The sequence below is a fragment of the Gossypium raimondii genome, chromosome 5, assembly GCF_025698545.1.
Source record: "Gossypium raimondii isolate GPD5lz chromosome 5, ASM2569854v1, whole genome shotgun sequence".
NCBI classification, from domain to species: Eukaryota; Viridiplantae; Streptophyta; class Magnoliopsida; order Malvales; family Malvaceae; genus Gossypium; species Gossypium raimondii.
The window spans coordinates 34,043,093-34,057,897 of NC_068569.1; the positions used below are offsets into that span (position 1 = coordinate 34,043,093).

The 14,805-nt window shown below is 31.3% G+C and overlaps 1 pseudogene; it reads left to right on the forward strand.

Moving 5' to 3' along the window:
* Nucleotides 1-557: 557 nt before the first annotated feature.
* LOC105766985 (protein BRASSINAZOLE-RESISTANT 1-like) lies at nucleotides 558-1,478 on the forward strand (annotated as a pseudogene).
* Nucleotides 1,479-14,805: the final 13,327 nt, after the last annotated feature.

Below are 14,805 nucleotides of genomic sequence, written 5' to 3' on the forward strand. Positions count from 1 at the left end.
AAATCGCGTCCACGTCGTAGCGACCTGGCGGCGTGGAAGGAAATCGCTCCCTCAAGGCGCGATTTCCTTCCACATCGCAGTCGTCGCACCGACGTGACGCCACCTTTTCTCCATTTACTACGACATAAGCGCTTACATGGGCGCGATTTCCCGGAAAATGGACCGTTCCGGTAAATAATCAAAAAATCGGCCCATTTCGGTAAATTTTGAAAAAAAAGGGCTTTTTCTGGTAAATTGCCCTTGAATATAATGTATTTAAATTCTTTTGGTAACTATTAAAATAGTTACTTTTGTTTGACTCAGGTTATATTTTAGTTATTTATATTTGAAATATTTCGTTTTAGTCACTTACGTTATCGTATTGTAATATTTTAGTCATTGATTCTTTAATTGTTGTTAAATCATTATCTCAAATGAAAATATTAGGTTAAATTATACAATTAATCTCTATATTTTTCGTTTTGAGCAATTTAATTTTTCTTCTTTTATATTTTTTTCTTTATTTTTTATTCTCTTCTACTTCTGGAGGAAGTCGACACCAGTAAGCTGATAGGTCGATGCTGGCACCAGCACTGAGGAGGAAGCCGTCACGGAGGGAGAGAGAAAACAACATGAGGTGGGAGAGGAGGAGAAGAGCTATCGCTGCTAAGATATATACTGGGCTGAGAGCTCAATGAAATTATAATCTGCCCAAGCACTGTGATAACAACGAGGTCCTCAAAGCTCTTTGTGTCGAGGCTGGTTGGGTTGTTGAAGATAATGGCACCACTTATCGAAAGGTACCTAATTTACCATTCTCTTATTCTTTTCACTACTCACAAAATGGTAGATTTGTTCAAACAAGATGCAACTCTTTTCCTTCTCTACTCATTTTGTTTTGGTTGTAATTTAGTTAGATCTAGTTCCCATATTGATTTTAGTTTGGTTATGCTTTCTGGGTTTTTTTTTACTTGATTTGCTTTATTTCAGTTTGGTTTGGCTTCTGTTTGATTGCTTGGAATATTGGAAAAATCAACAGAAAGTCATACATGAAAACAATAGTTCTTACTTAAAAAACAATAACTGTTGGAACTGAAACTTTATTAATTCGACTGTGAACAAATTTTCTTGATCAGCTTCTATTTTTCCTGTATAATCCTCTTGAGCGTTGATTTGTTGACTAGTTTTGGTTTTTAATTGGATTTGTTTTTTAGGGATGTAAGCCCCCTCCGATTGATATAGCAAGCAATTCAGCTAAAATTACCCCATATTCTTACCAAAATCCTAGTCCCTTATCTTCTGCATTTCCAAGTCCATGTCAAGTCAGTCCTTCCTCCTCTTCCTTCCCCATTCCCACTAGGGCTGCTGCAAATAATTCCTCTAGTCTCATTCCGTTCTTTCGAAGCGCCATTCCTTCGCCTCTTCCTCCTTTCAGAATCTCTAATAGTACCTCTGTGACACCACCACTTTCTTCTCCAACCTTCAAAAATTTTAGGTAAGAAGTATGTTAGAATTAGGTGACCCGAATCTTTATTTAAATAAAATAAAGTGGTAAAATAAAATAAAAGTAAAATCCATATAAACTACACTTCTTTTATTTTATTTTAGAATAAATTTTTTTAAACCTTATTAAACTCCATCTATTTGATATTGATTAGAATAAGTTGTTTCAATCATACTACACTCCTATTAGAATATGGTTTTACAAGCTTATAAATAGACATAGTCTACTCCTTTTGTAATCATTCGAATTCGACATAGTGAATTTTTTTTCCTCTGTCCGTAGTTTTTTTTCCGAAAGGGTTTCCACGTAAAAATCTGTGTGTTCTTTATTTTTATTTCTTTTTTTTCTTTGCAATATATTGTCATTACCGACATTCTATTTTTTTTATAAAGTATAAGAGAATGGAAAATAAAGAAAAACTCAAAGAACATAAAAAAAAATTAAATTGCTCAAAACAAAAAAAATAAGGACAATTGCATAATTTAACCTAAAATTTTCGTTTAAAATGATGATTTAACGTGCCACGTCAGCTTACTGTTATACCATTAACAACAATTAACATCTCAGTGACTGAAATGTTACAACACAATAATGTAAGTGACTAAAACGTAACATTTCAAACATATGTCACTAGAATGTAACTTGAGGCTAACAAAAGTGACTATTTTGGTAGTTTACCCAAATTCTTTTTTAACATGACAATATTTAATTTTTTCTTTAAAAACGTACATCCGCAATTATAAGTTTATAAAATTTAGTTGAATAATCAAGTACGAACCGAAGCTCAACATTACATCTAAGATCCATGCGACATGATGCATATCGATAACAAACTTTGCCAATCTAGGTATATAAAAAATTTAATAAAATAAAAAAAACCTACAAAAGTTTGAGCCTCATTAAGCAAATAAAGATAAACCTAGCTTTCATGAGTTAACTTAGAAATTATAAGATATTACTTTTAAATATATATATATATATATATATATATATATATAAGATAATTATCAAATTTAACAATAATATTTTTAAGACCCATTTCATGAACAAGCTCCTAGCCCATGAAAATTGCATAAGCCATAACCTAAATAACTTGCGCACACTCGCATGGTAGCCTTATGCATCCTCCAAGTTCCATGCTATCTCTATCTCGCATGATGGCTTCTAACCCAACAACTCGCTCGTTTAAGTCTAGTGCAACATCAGCATTAACCTTAAGGCAATGCATAATAATTGGCTATCAATGCATCTCTCTCATATGTTGCGGGAGAATTAACCTATTTAGGAGATTGTGAATATTAAAGCCGACATGTCAGCCCATTGCATAGTTAAAGGCAATATGCGTCAAGATATGTCTTCCAATAATAAGTTCACTATTGCAGACATTTCAGAGTTGCCCTAAAGAGCACCAATAAACTTTGAAAACCTCATTTTCTAGAACTCTCATAGCAAATCAAGCTAGTTAATACATAATGTGACATCAAAATGTAAAAGTGAATCAATAATACATGTTGATCGCACCTCAGCATGTGTACATTGAATAGGGAAATATGCAAATAAATAAAAAACTACAGTGTGTACTGTAAGTGTGACAGGTCGAGTTGTAATTTAAATGTTACAATGAAATATAAAGTATTCCAATGGTCAAATCCAAGAGAGATTGAGTAACTAAATCACTCAGAACAAACAAGCATGCACGGGAAACTCTACTAAGCTACTCAAGCAACATAGTAGTACAACAATCCAAAAATAAATAGTTTTTAAAATTCCCTAAATGTAAAGGATTAAATATACAATTATCCAATTAACAATTTTAACAACTAAGCAACAATATTGGTTGATCAATATCCATGCTTGTAGTGAATTTTAGGATTTAGAGAACTTAATTCCTAATTTTCCTATTAAATAAAACATCACCTTTCGGTTTCAATTTTAATTCAAATAAGAAATTTAATCAAATTAACCTCTCGGTCTTACTCAGTTAAACCAAACTAACTAAATTACTATGTGATAGGGTCTCCTCTCGGTCTCACCTATGTAAATTGTCCTTTAAAGTTGTCAATTCTAAGTTTTTCATTTTATCCAATTTAGTTTAAAATTTATAGTTTAGTCTTTAAACCTAACATTCCCAAACTAACATTTCAATTAGTCAATCACTCAAGAATTTTAGTACAAACCCATTAGGCAATTGTAACAATAGTTCAATTTCATGCAATAATCAAAGAAGAAAAATGTTGAAATTGAAAAGTTAAGAAATGTTTAAGATTATCATTGAACTACTTGATTTGACATAAAGAGTGCTTCAATCAATCGAACAATTGAAAGCCCAACTTCTAAAATAATTAATCGAACAACGAAAGAAACGAAATTGAAAAGAAAATGTTGAAAGATAAAAACTTACAAAATAGTCTTAACAATATTTTAAGGAAAAATTACAGTAAAAATATCAAGTTTTTTTTAATCTAAAAAAATTGACCTAAGTTTCTAACCCCTTCTGACTCTCTTCAAAAGTAGTATTTATAATCTTAATAATATTAACCTAACATTTACATAATTATCCCTCATTATAAACTTAATTAGGGGAACATTGACCCCAAATGCCTTCATATTACCCTTTACAATTGTGCTCCGTTGGACTTGATGTCGTTACATCCATAGGCTAATGTTATGGCTTCCTCAACAAGAAGGGCCATCGATCACTTGATGTTGTGACATTCAATGTTGAGGTCACGACCTTACATGGTATAGCTTGATTCTTCCATTCTAAGCCTATGGTCGATGTCATGACATCCTCAGTCCAATGCCATGACCTTGCTTGGCATCGTCAAGTCCTTCTACTCCGGGCTTGTGACCAATGTTGCAACATCCTCATCCCATGTCACAACCTTGAGTATTGTGACTTCCATAAGACAACGTCGCAACCTTGACACCAGGCTACTTACATTTGCAAAAAAAAAATGAAGGTCGACTCCTTGGTTGATGGAAAATCTAGCGATGTCGTGATCTACACTCTAGCTAAGGCACTATCTTCTCATTCAGTCATCAACTAAGCACCCACAATGGTCTCATCCACAAGTTAAATCTATAATGGCATGCAATTTCCATTTTATTCTCAAAAGCATAAAATTAACTAAAGATTGCAATTAGAAATGAAATCTAACCTAAGTACAATATCCATATTTTGAGACCACCGTAAGGTTTCTACCTACTTCAATATCCATGGCTCGAAATCCATTTCAAAATGCAATTCAATTATGAGATAGAGAAAAGGATTGAGTTTTATACTCAATTTAGGCTCAAGGCATTGTGATAGAGGTTCATCAAGAAAGGTTAATAAGGTTCAAATATGGGACATAGGGATATGATAACACAAAAGGTTGGTCATTTAGGCACTAGCTATTAAAACAATGTCTTAGGTCATACCTAAACATTTCAATGTACACAAACTCTTAACATGCTTTCTATGCAAAACAAGTGAATGTCAAAGAATTCCAAGAGTTGTATCCACAAACATCTACATACCTACTTGTTATATGGCATAAAATTAGGTATTTTCACAATTTTCAATTATCTATAGTCTATTATGCAATTTAACTAAATGAACTAAATAGTCTACATTTAAAAGAATTGAATTGCTAATTATCAAACCAAATTTGCATGTTCAAAAAGTTAAAAATGCATCATATGATACAAATTAACCACTAATCCTACTATCACTACATTCAAGCACCATGCAACAATCAAAAACCAAAACAAAGATATTTTAAAATTTTTTAGTATTTTTGAATTTTTTTTAACAAAATCGAAAAGGAACAAAACAAACACACCAAATCAGAAAACAAACGATTTCTATCTATATCCCCTCACACTTAAATTACACATTGCATTGTCTCTATTTGTTCTCTAATAAATATTAAGTTTAGGACTTCCTCGTTTTTCATGAAATGTCGCGAGGCAGTGTGAAGTAGTCCTCCTCTTCATGAAAGCTCGACTTTGTAGTGCAAATCTAAGTATTTAACTTGTAATGACCCATTTTCAGTGATGTCAGAAATGATAATTTTGGGACCCCAATTCTGGCAAGCGAGTCAGTATTTTATTACTTAATCAATGTTTATGAAGTTTGAGGAGGATCGTATTAGAAATTTATTAAGAAACATTAACGTTTAATTAACTAAATTAATCGAAAGGATTAAGTTGTAAAAATTTGAAAGTTAGTGACTATAATTAAAAGAATTAAGTAGTAATTAAATAATAAATTGATCGTCTAGGGGGTAATTAAACCATGGAAAATGTTAGAGGACAAATTAGGACTAAATTTAGTTAATGAACAAGTTATAAAGTAAGGATGATTATGTAATCAATTAATTAATAATAGAAATAAACATTAAGTAAAAGAAAAAAAAATTTCGGTCATCTTCTTGGGGGTGCCGAAAATAGAAGAAAATAAAAGAAAGAATAGCCATTGTTGAAGCTTGGGGGTTTGGTTCTTTAAGCTAGTGCATGTAAGTGTTTTCTTGCTTTATTTTGCATGAACTTTGTATTTTTAGAACCTTTGAAGTTAGACCAAACTAATTTGAGGATTAGATTGTTAAATTATGTTAAGTATAAAGACTGTTTTGAGATTTTTGTAAGGTGCTGGAGGTATTTGGATTTATTCTAAAGTTTATGGGGAAATTTAGCTATTTTGGGAGAAAGACTTTGTTAGTTTTACTTTTTAACGATTTGCATTTTTATAAATTCATGTTAGCATAGTATAAATTGTAAATTTTAGAAGTTTGGGGACTATTTTTGGAACCATATGAATTTCGGTTAGCTTGAATTAAATGTGGTGATATGACTTTTTGATAGATGGTCTAAATTGAATTATTGTAAGTTTCGAATTAGTTAATTAAATTAGATTATCGTATTTAGATCAAGAAACGATGAACATGGTTGTTAACCGAGGGAAGGAGAAGGTTTTTTATTAATCCATCTCGTTCACTAGAAACTATCTCAAATTTAGTAAGTTCGTAGTCTTGAACTTAACCTTTTTATTAATTAATTATTTAATTAATTACTAGATGTTATTTAAATACTTGATATACAATCTTATGTTCATATTTGAATTATGATGTTAATTGTAAGAAATTGTAAAAAATAAATAACTACATTTCGTTGGTATATCCAACTAGAGCTAGGCTCACTATTTATTGTCGGATTATCTGACTAGTGCTGGGCGCAAATATCGTTGGTATATCCAACTAGAATTGGGCTCACTATTTATTCGTTGGATTATCCGACTAGCGTTGGGTGCAACTTCCGCCAGTTTATCTATCTAGTGCTAGGCACACATTTGTCGGTTTATCCAACTAGCGTTGGGCGTAAATTCTTTCGCGGCTTATCCACTAGGCACCAAGTGCCATGTATCAATTGGACTATACAGCAAGGTGATATGAATCATTGAAGAATGATGGTTATAGGTATTACTAAGGGTGAATGATATTTACTTATGTATATATTTATTCATTGAAAGATATGATATATTTCTTGGATTAGATTGTTAAAGTTGAGAAATAAATTCAAATGCTTGAATATATTTGTGGTTATTCAAATAAGTGAAACTTACTTAATGTGGTTGGTTCTCATGTTCGCAGGTTAGGTAAATAGTAGACTTGAACTCAACATCTTACAAGAATCCCGTACTCAACATCGGTGATGTCCTCTTTTATGTTTTTGGCATGTACTTAGGGGGTATTAATTGATTAAAATCTTTTGATTATGGATGGTGTTTTTTTAAGAATGTTATGTCTATGGCATATAAGTTAAAATTTTGGTAAATGATGTATATATATTTTGATATAATTATGTTTATATAAGTAAATGTTTGGAAATGGATTTTTCTTTAATAAGCTATTTGTATTATTGAATTCGGTAATTTAATTTAGTTGACATAAAGGTGTTGAATTAGATATTAGCCTTAAAACACGATTATCATTCTTGAGCTGGAATGATGGAATCAATGTATATTTGTGTTTGGTTATTTTGTTGATGTTTGGGTGCATATGGTAGATGTTAGATAATGTATTGACTCAAATGGCCTACTTGATTGTTTAGTGCTTGGTTGAGGTGCCTTTGAATGGCATATTGGTTAGGCACTCAAGATTATTGTTTTAGCATGTTTCAAGTATGTTTAATTGTGTTTTGAATGGGTTAAATGATTGATGATTTGGTTGCTTAGTGTCCAAGAAACCAAAAATTGGTAAACTTGAGTTTTAAGGTACATTTAGGTGCACATGGCTTGAGACACAGTCTGTCACATGGCTATGCGTCACACATGGGCAACACACATGGGCGTGTGCCCTGAGCGTGTAGAATAGAATTATAAGTGCGGTTTCCACACGAGCTGACACACGACTTGCGACTCGGCCATGTGGCTCTAGTCAGTGAGTTACACGGGCAGAGACACGAGCTGGGACATGGCTGTGTGTCTAAAGTCAGAGAGTTACACGGGTTGAGACACGGGCTGGGACACAGCCGTGTGTCCCAATTTCGAAAGTCACACAGTCTGAGGTATTTAACACAGCCTGACCACACGACCGTGTACCCCCTGTTTCCAAAAGAAATTTTAATTTTTCTCAACTTTTCCATTTTGTTTCAAATTGATCCCAGAATGTTTTTAATCTATTTTTAGGGCCTTGTAAACTCGTTTTAAAGTACATATAAGTATATTAGTCTATGAATGGAATGTGATTGCTTAATGGTAATTAAGATTGCATATTTAATTGTATGAAATGTTAAATGTTTGAAATGTTATCGTAATGCTCTGTGACCCTAATTCGAAGATGGAAATGGTTACAGGTGTTATATTTAATGGTATTAGAGCTTACAGGTTTAGCCAATTCTCGGACTAAATCGAGCTCAGAATTGAGTCTAGAGGTACATGTCAAAGTTGAGCCGGAATTGAGTCGGGATTTGGATGCTGATTTGAATTGTTTTGGTTTTATAGTTAAAATATGTCGAATGAATCCAATAATGTTGTGAATCAAGGAATTCTGGATGATGATGGATCTATAGAGGAATTAGATATTACAGAATTTATAACACCGAGTGTCCAGTCTGATGGAGTACAAAGATCAGGTGCTAATAGGGGCCCTAATGAAGGGCAAGATGATACTAATTTGTTACTTACTATTGCTGAAGCTCTTCAAATAGTAGCGGGACTCACTCCTCCGACAAAAAGAGCACATGTGGTTAAATGAGATCCTATTAAGGAACTAAGAAGATATGGCGCTACCGAATTTTTAGGATTAAAAGGAGTTGATCCGTCAACGGCGAAACCTTGGCTAGAGTCAACGACTCGAATTTTACAGCAACTAGAATGTACTCCTCGAGAGAGCATTATTTGTGCAATTTCACTGCTACAAGGGGAAGCCTATACATGATATGCAGAAGTAGCTGATTGGAAGTTCTTTCAAGTTGAATTTCAGAAGAAGTATGTTGGAGAACTATATATTGAAGATAGAAAACAAGAATTTCTCATGTTGAAACAAGGAGACATGTTGATAATAGATTATGAACGGGTGTTATAGAACTTCTTGAAATGTGTCAACTATTCCTCAAAACTAGTGTTTCACTCTTTTACCATTTACCAAAAAAAAAACTGACCATCCTTCGCTTCCAATTTGATAGCACCATGTGGTAGAACATGATTAATTTTGTATTATAACGACTCAGTTTCTATTGGTGTCAAAAAATGTAGTTTTGGGACCCTGTTTTCGTAAAACGAGCTCGTAAATATTTAATAAAAATATTTATGGAATTATCTTATAGGTGAATTGAATTTTGAATAATTAAATTTGTCGAATTGACAGTTAATTAGGGTTTACAAACACAATTATAAAGTCCATTCGCTATAGATTTTTAATTAGAAAATGAATTAAGGACTTAACCTGCAATTAAATAAAGGCCTAAAATATCAATTAGACCATGCTAAATTATATGTTGGTGGACGATTGATTAAATGGGGGCCATTAGTATAACAACCCGATTTTCAGTGATGCTAAAAAAGGCAGTTTGAGAACTCCATTTCTGATCTTCAAAGGTTATTACTATGTTTAATTAAATTTGGGCCCCTTAATTTTGTCAATTGGATAGTTAATTGTGGTACAAGGACTAAATTGTAAAAGTAATAAAAGTTAATCGCTACGAATTTTTAATTAAGTGAAGGACCAATTAAGAAATTAGACCATAATTATTTGTCCAAAAAGTAGTGGAGGCTAGTTGGAATCCACCAAATTTGCTAATCATGTTTATTGTTTAATTATTGAAGGTTAATTAAATTAATTAAGATTAATTAAAAGTTAATTAATGTATAAAAGATAAAAAAAGATGACATTCTCATCATCTTCCTCCTTGGCTGTGAGAAAAAGAAACAAATAAGGGTTTGAAGCATTCAAATTTCAATCCCTCAATTGGTAAGCAATTTCAAGTTTTTTTCTTGTAATTTTTATGTTTTTGAGATTCCAAGAGCTTGATTTAGCTAACCCAGGTATCAATTTGTAAAATTGTTAAAGTTTTCAAAATTTTCCATTGTTGAATACTTGATTAAATTGGTGTTATTTTGTTATATTTTAAGCTTAGAAGTGAAAAATGACTAGTTTGTAAAGTTTAATTATTAGTTTTTGAATATAGGGACTAAAGTGTAAATATTTTGAAATTGGTATGAAATTTCTATAATTATGGATAGTAGAGAACCTTATAAGGATGTAATTGATATCATTTTTGAAATCGAAGCTCAAATTTGAAAGATATTGTAAATTTTGTTTTAAAGACTAAATTGAATAAATTGTAAAATTTTGTATAAATTGAAAATTGATTGGGAATTTGTTGATTATTGATAGTGTGATATGTTTTATGTACATCTGTATCTAGCATCAACCCAAATTTGTCAAGATGGAAAGGAAATTCCAAAGTCGTCAACGAGTAGCTCGGAATTTCTAGTTTGTATTTCTATGTCCCAAAACTTATTTAGTTACCGCACATTCATGATATCCTACATTATACAATATTGAGGTAAGCTATTAATAATTATTGAATGAAATGTTATGCCAAAATTAAATATCGAGATAGGGACTAAATTGAATAGAATAGAAAGTTGCATGACTTAACTGATATAGGAAATTGGTGTGAAATTGAGCTGAAATATGTTATATTACATGATGAATTGATGTTGAATTGAGAATTATGGGATGCGAATTGAACTATGTGATGATATTGTAAATTGGTTACTATATTAAATGTATAATTCTATACTTTAGGTTAGCTGGTGATACATTATGATACTAGTTGAGATGCAGATTAACTAATCCTAGTATTCATCTTGAAAGTCCGAATCAGGTTAACATGATTATATCAATGTGTTTTGTGATTAAATGCAATCCAATTGATGTAATCATACAATAAAGTATGTGAACCAAATGAAATCAAGCCCTGGGGGTTGAAACATATTCAAACAAGTCGAAAGACTCCATAAATGAAAGAATTAGGTGATATTAGAAGTGGTAAATCAGAAATTGGACTGGTAAGGGCATGCTTTGGTATTAATATGTTTAAAATTTAGTTATTATAAGCATAATGAAATATCTATATAGATTGTATTAAAGTGCAGTGAATTGGTGTTAGTTTTGTACATTTAATATGTTCATATTGAAGATATAAATTTTGGTAACTCCAAGTTATAAGTCCATGGTAGATATGTGCATATAGTTATACATGTTTCTTAGGATAGATTTCTTTAATTTTAATACCATATATTTGAATTACAGAAATACCATTGACTTTATACTCAGCGTACGGTTTTGTTTTTCGTGCATAGGTTAGGTTAAGTGTGAGACCTTGATCATCAGCTTCAACATCCAGATTGAATCCTGAACTCAGAGAAGTTGGTGAAGTTCTTTTGTTTGTTTGAAGGCATGTACCTAGAAGAGTCCTTTTATATTTTTCTAGGTTGGAATGTTTATTAGAAGTTAATATGGCCTATAATTTTATTATGCAAGGTTGGGAAATGGAAGTTGGTATAATTTGATTATATGTTTTAATGTTGATAGATGATGTGCTGGAATTATACAAGTTGGAATGATAGTGTGGCATGAATGATTAGTGCATTGTTGATATAAGTATGTTTGACCATGTTTGGAATGCTTAGGTAGGTGAATTGGTACTTTTAATTTGTGTTTTAGTATGAAGTAAAGCGGTATATGGTTAATGCTTGAGTAATGATCTTAGTGTTGGAAAAAATCCAGTTTGAAAATGATTTTCTTGCATAGTAGAAAATTAAAATTTTGAAAACTGATCCAGTTTGTGATATTTATAGCAATAAACCTTGAACCGAAATCATACCTGTATTTTCAGATAAGTAGATCCTTGATGTTTTCTGGCTTTCAACCAAATAATTTTCTCTGTTATTCTCATACCACGAACTTCTTCGAGTGTGGGCTCGAACCAATTGAATCAAAACACAGAACTAGAAAAATTTTTCTTTTATCTTTGTGGTGAAAATGAAAGTTCGCTATTCTTTGATAGAAACCGGTAGGATTGTTATTCTAGAAAAATATATTTAATAATTGAGAATAAATTCTTTCTATTTTTCGGCAGAGTAACAATCTCTCAAAGTTATGTAAATAGCTCTACCAGTGTCATCTATTTATAGGGAGAGAAGGTAGAAACTTTGTTGAATTGTAGAGGTTTATTTCAAATAGAAACACAACTTCCTAGTCCAACTAGGAGAGGGAGAGGAGCTAATAGGGTGTGTTTCCCCTCTTATGTATTATGATGGGGATTCGGGCCTCTTATTGTATTGGGAGAGGGAGAGGGGCTAATAAGGTTTGCTTCCCCTCTTATGTATTATGATATGGATTCAGACCTCTTATTGTATTGGACCCAATTATATGTGCTTTCTGGACTTTTAATCCAACATTTTGTAATTTAATCCAACTCAATACATATTTTTCTATTTTTAAAATAAACATTAATTTTCAATTAAATAATTTTTTCATCCTAATTTTACTCTGGTAAAATTATGACGATTTACCCTAGTAAAATTTTCAAGAAAATATATTCAATATTTCACAACTCAACTTGTTCACTATGACCAAATGATTTATTTTCATTTTCGAGCTTTAAAACTACTCAAAAACATAAACTCATTCTTTAGATATTTTGAGTATTCCATATATTATTTGCAAATGGAGAAACTCACATTCATTGAAAAATGATTCTCATTTTCATTTCCATTTCCATTTTTTTTAGAAACTCACATTCATTTAAAAATGATTCCATTTCTTCATTTTGGAGAAAACCATAATCATTTTTTTGAATGTTTTCCATTTCTCTATTTCCATTCATTATGTTCATTTTGATTTAATATGCAATTCAATTTTGGTTTCAACGAGCCAGCGGAGGGACCCATTGAACATATGTAATTAAGGCTCAAATGATTTATAATTATATTTCGGCTTTTCACCTATTAGTTATAAACACATTTAGTCATGAAGTCATTCCACTATAGTATCACGACTGAGCTTTCCCTAACAACATACCATTACGAAAGCAATTATTCAGTGCTTGTCCAATGACCTTGTCATAATTGTGCTACCCTCATAGTATATCCTTGATCTTTTTGGGATAATATTCATTGTCCCAATATGATCATATTTTATCTCATTGTTGTAACAATTCGTTTTCCATTGGTGTCGGAAGTAGTGGTTTGGGGCTACAATTCCGACATGTTAGTCCAAAAATATTGATTATTTAATATTTACGATGTCATTAATGTTGTATTAAAATTTGATCAAGAAATTTTGATGTTTAGATAGTTAATTAAGTAAGTAGGACTAAATAGTAAAAGTTGAAAAAGTTAGTATTATTAGTTAGTTGTGTTAAATAGTTAATAAAATGTGAATGGATGGAGTTGAATGGTAAATAAACTGTATAGGAAATTATTGGACAAATATGGGCTAAGTTTGGTTAATTATTAAGTTATATTATAAGGGTAAATTAATTAGGCATTAAAAAATTAGAAAAACATAACAACAAATAAAATTATCATCTTATTTTAGTTCTTTGCCAAAATTGGAGAGGAGAATAGCCATAGTTGAAGCTTGAATGTTCAATCCTTTAATGTCTATGCATGTAAGTCTATTTTCATTTGTTTTTCATGAATTTTATGTTTTTGGGATCGTTTTAGCTTAATCTAACTAACCCGAGAATTAATTTGTTAAACTATTAAATGTTTTGGAATATTTAATTGATGAATATTATAAGTTTTTGAAGCTTAATGGTAGAATATTATGCTTGGGTGTTAAATAAAGTTACTTTGTAAAGTAAATTTGTATAATTTTTAAGTTTAAGGGTTAAATTGAGAATAAGTTTGAACAGATATGTTTTTCTTGAAAAATTTCAGCACGTGTAGATTTTTTAATGGTGTAATTGAATCCGGCACATGGGTTTAAGGACTAATTGTGAAATAGGCTTGTTTTAATATTGAGAACTAGATTGAACTAAATGTAAAAGTTTGGGGCAAATGTGAAAATTTATAAATAGGAAATATTTTGCACTAAATTGAATATTACATTAATTTGAATCTAATAAATTGAAATAAATCATTTTATAGATCGAGGAAAAGAGAAAGTTGTTGAATAGTCCCTAATCACTGTCTTAGCAGTTTAGCCCAAGTAAGTTTGTACGGTTTAGTTGCGTATTAAATTAAATGTTATATTAACTATGAATTGAATATTTTGATATAATTGAATTGAAATAAGTTGATGTGTGTCAAGAAATTAAATGACTTGAACATTATTATTTGGTGTCATACTAAGCTGATGAACAAAAGATAGGATACAATTGGAATGCCAATGGGTTTTAATGCACGCTATACGGGTTTGATTGTGTTGAGAGAATGATTATTGATTCGTTACTGTTCATTGAATATACCGAAGTCCAGCATCTGTTGTGGATTTTCGAGTTATATTATAGTGATTCTGGTGTGTTATTGGGGGCAGATGTAAAGCCTTCATGCATGGCACTTGGTGCCCAGGTGTGTTTCGAAGGGATGTTAGCCTATAGGCTAGGCACTTGGTGCCCAGGTGTGTTCTCGATTGGTTAAGCTCACTTGAGCGTTCTAGTGTGTTTTGGATGGTTAACCGTGTATCCAGATCTGTTATATCTTTCATCGGATAAATTTTTAAATGATTATATGATTTCTTAATTGATTAACTTGAGATGATATTGAATGATCTGATATTATTAAATAGATTATTCACTAAGTGAATTGCTATTAAGACTCA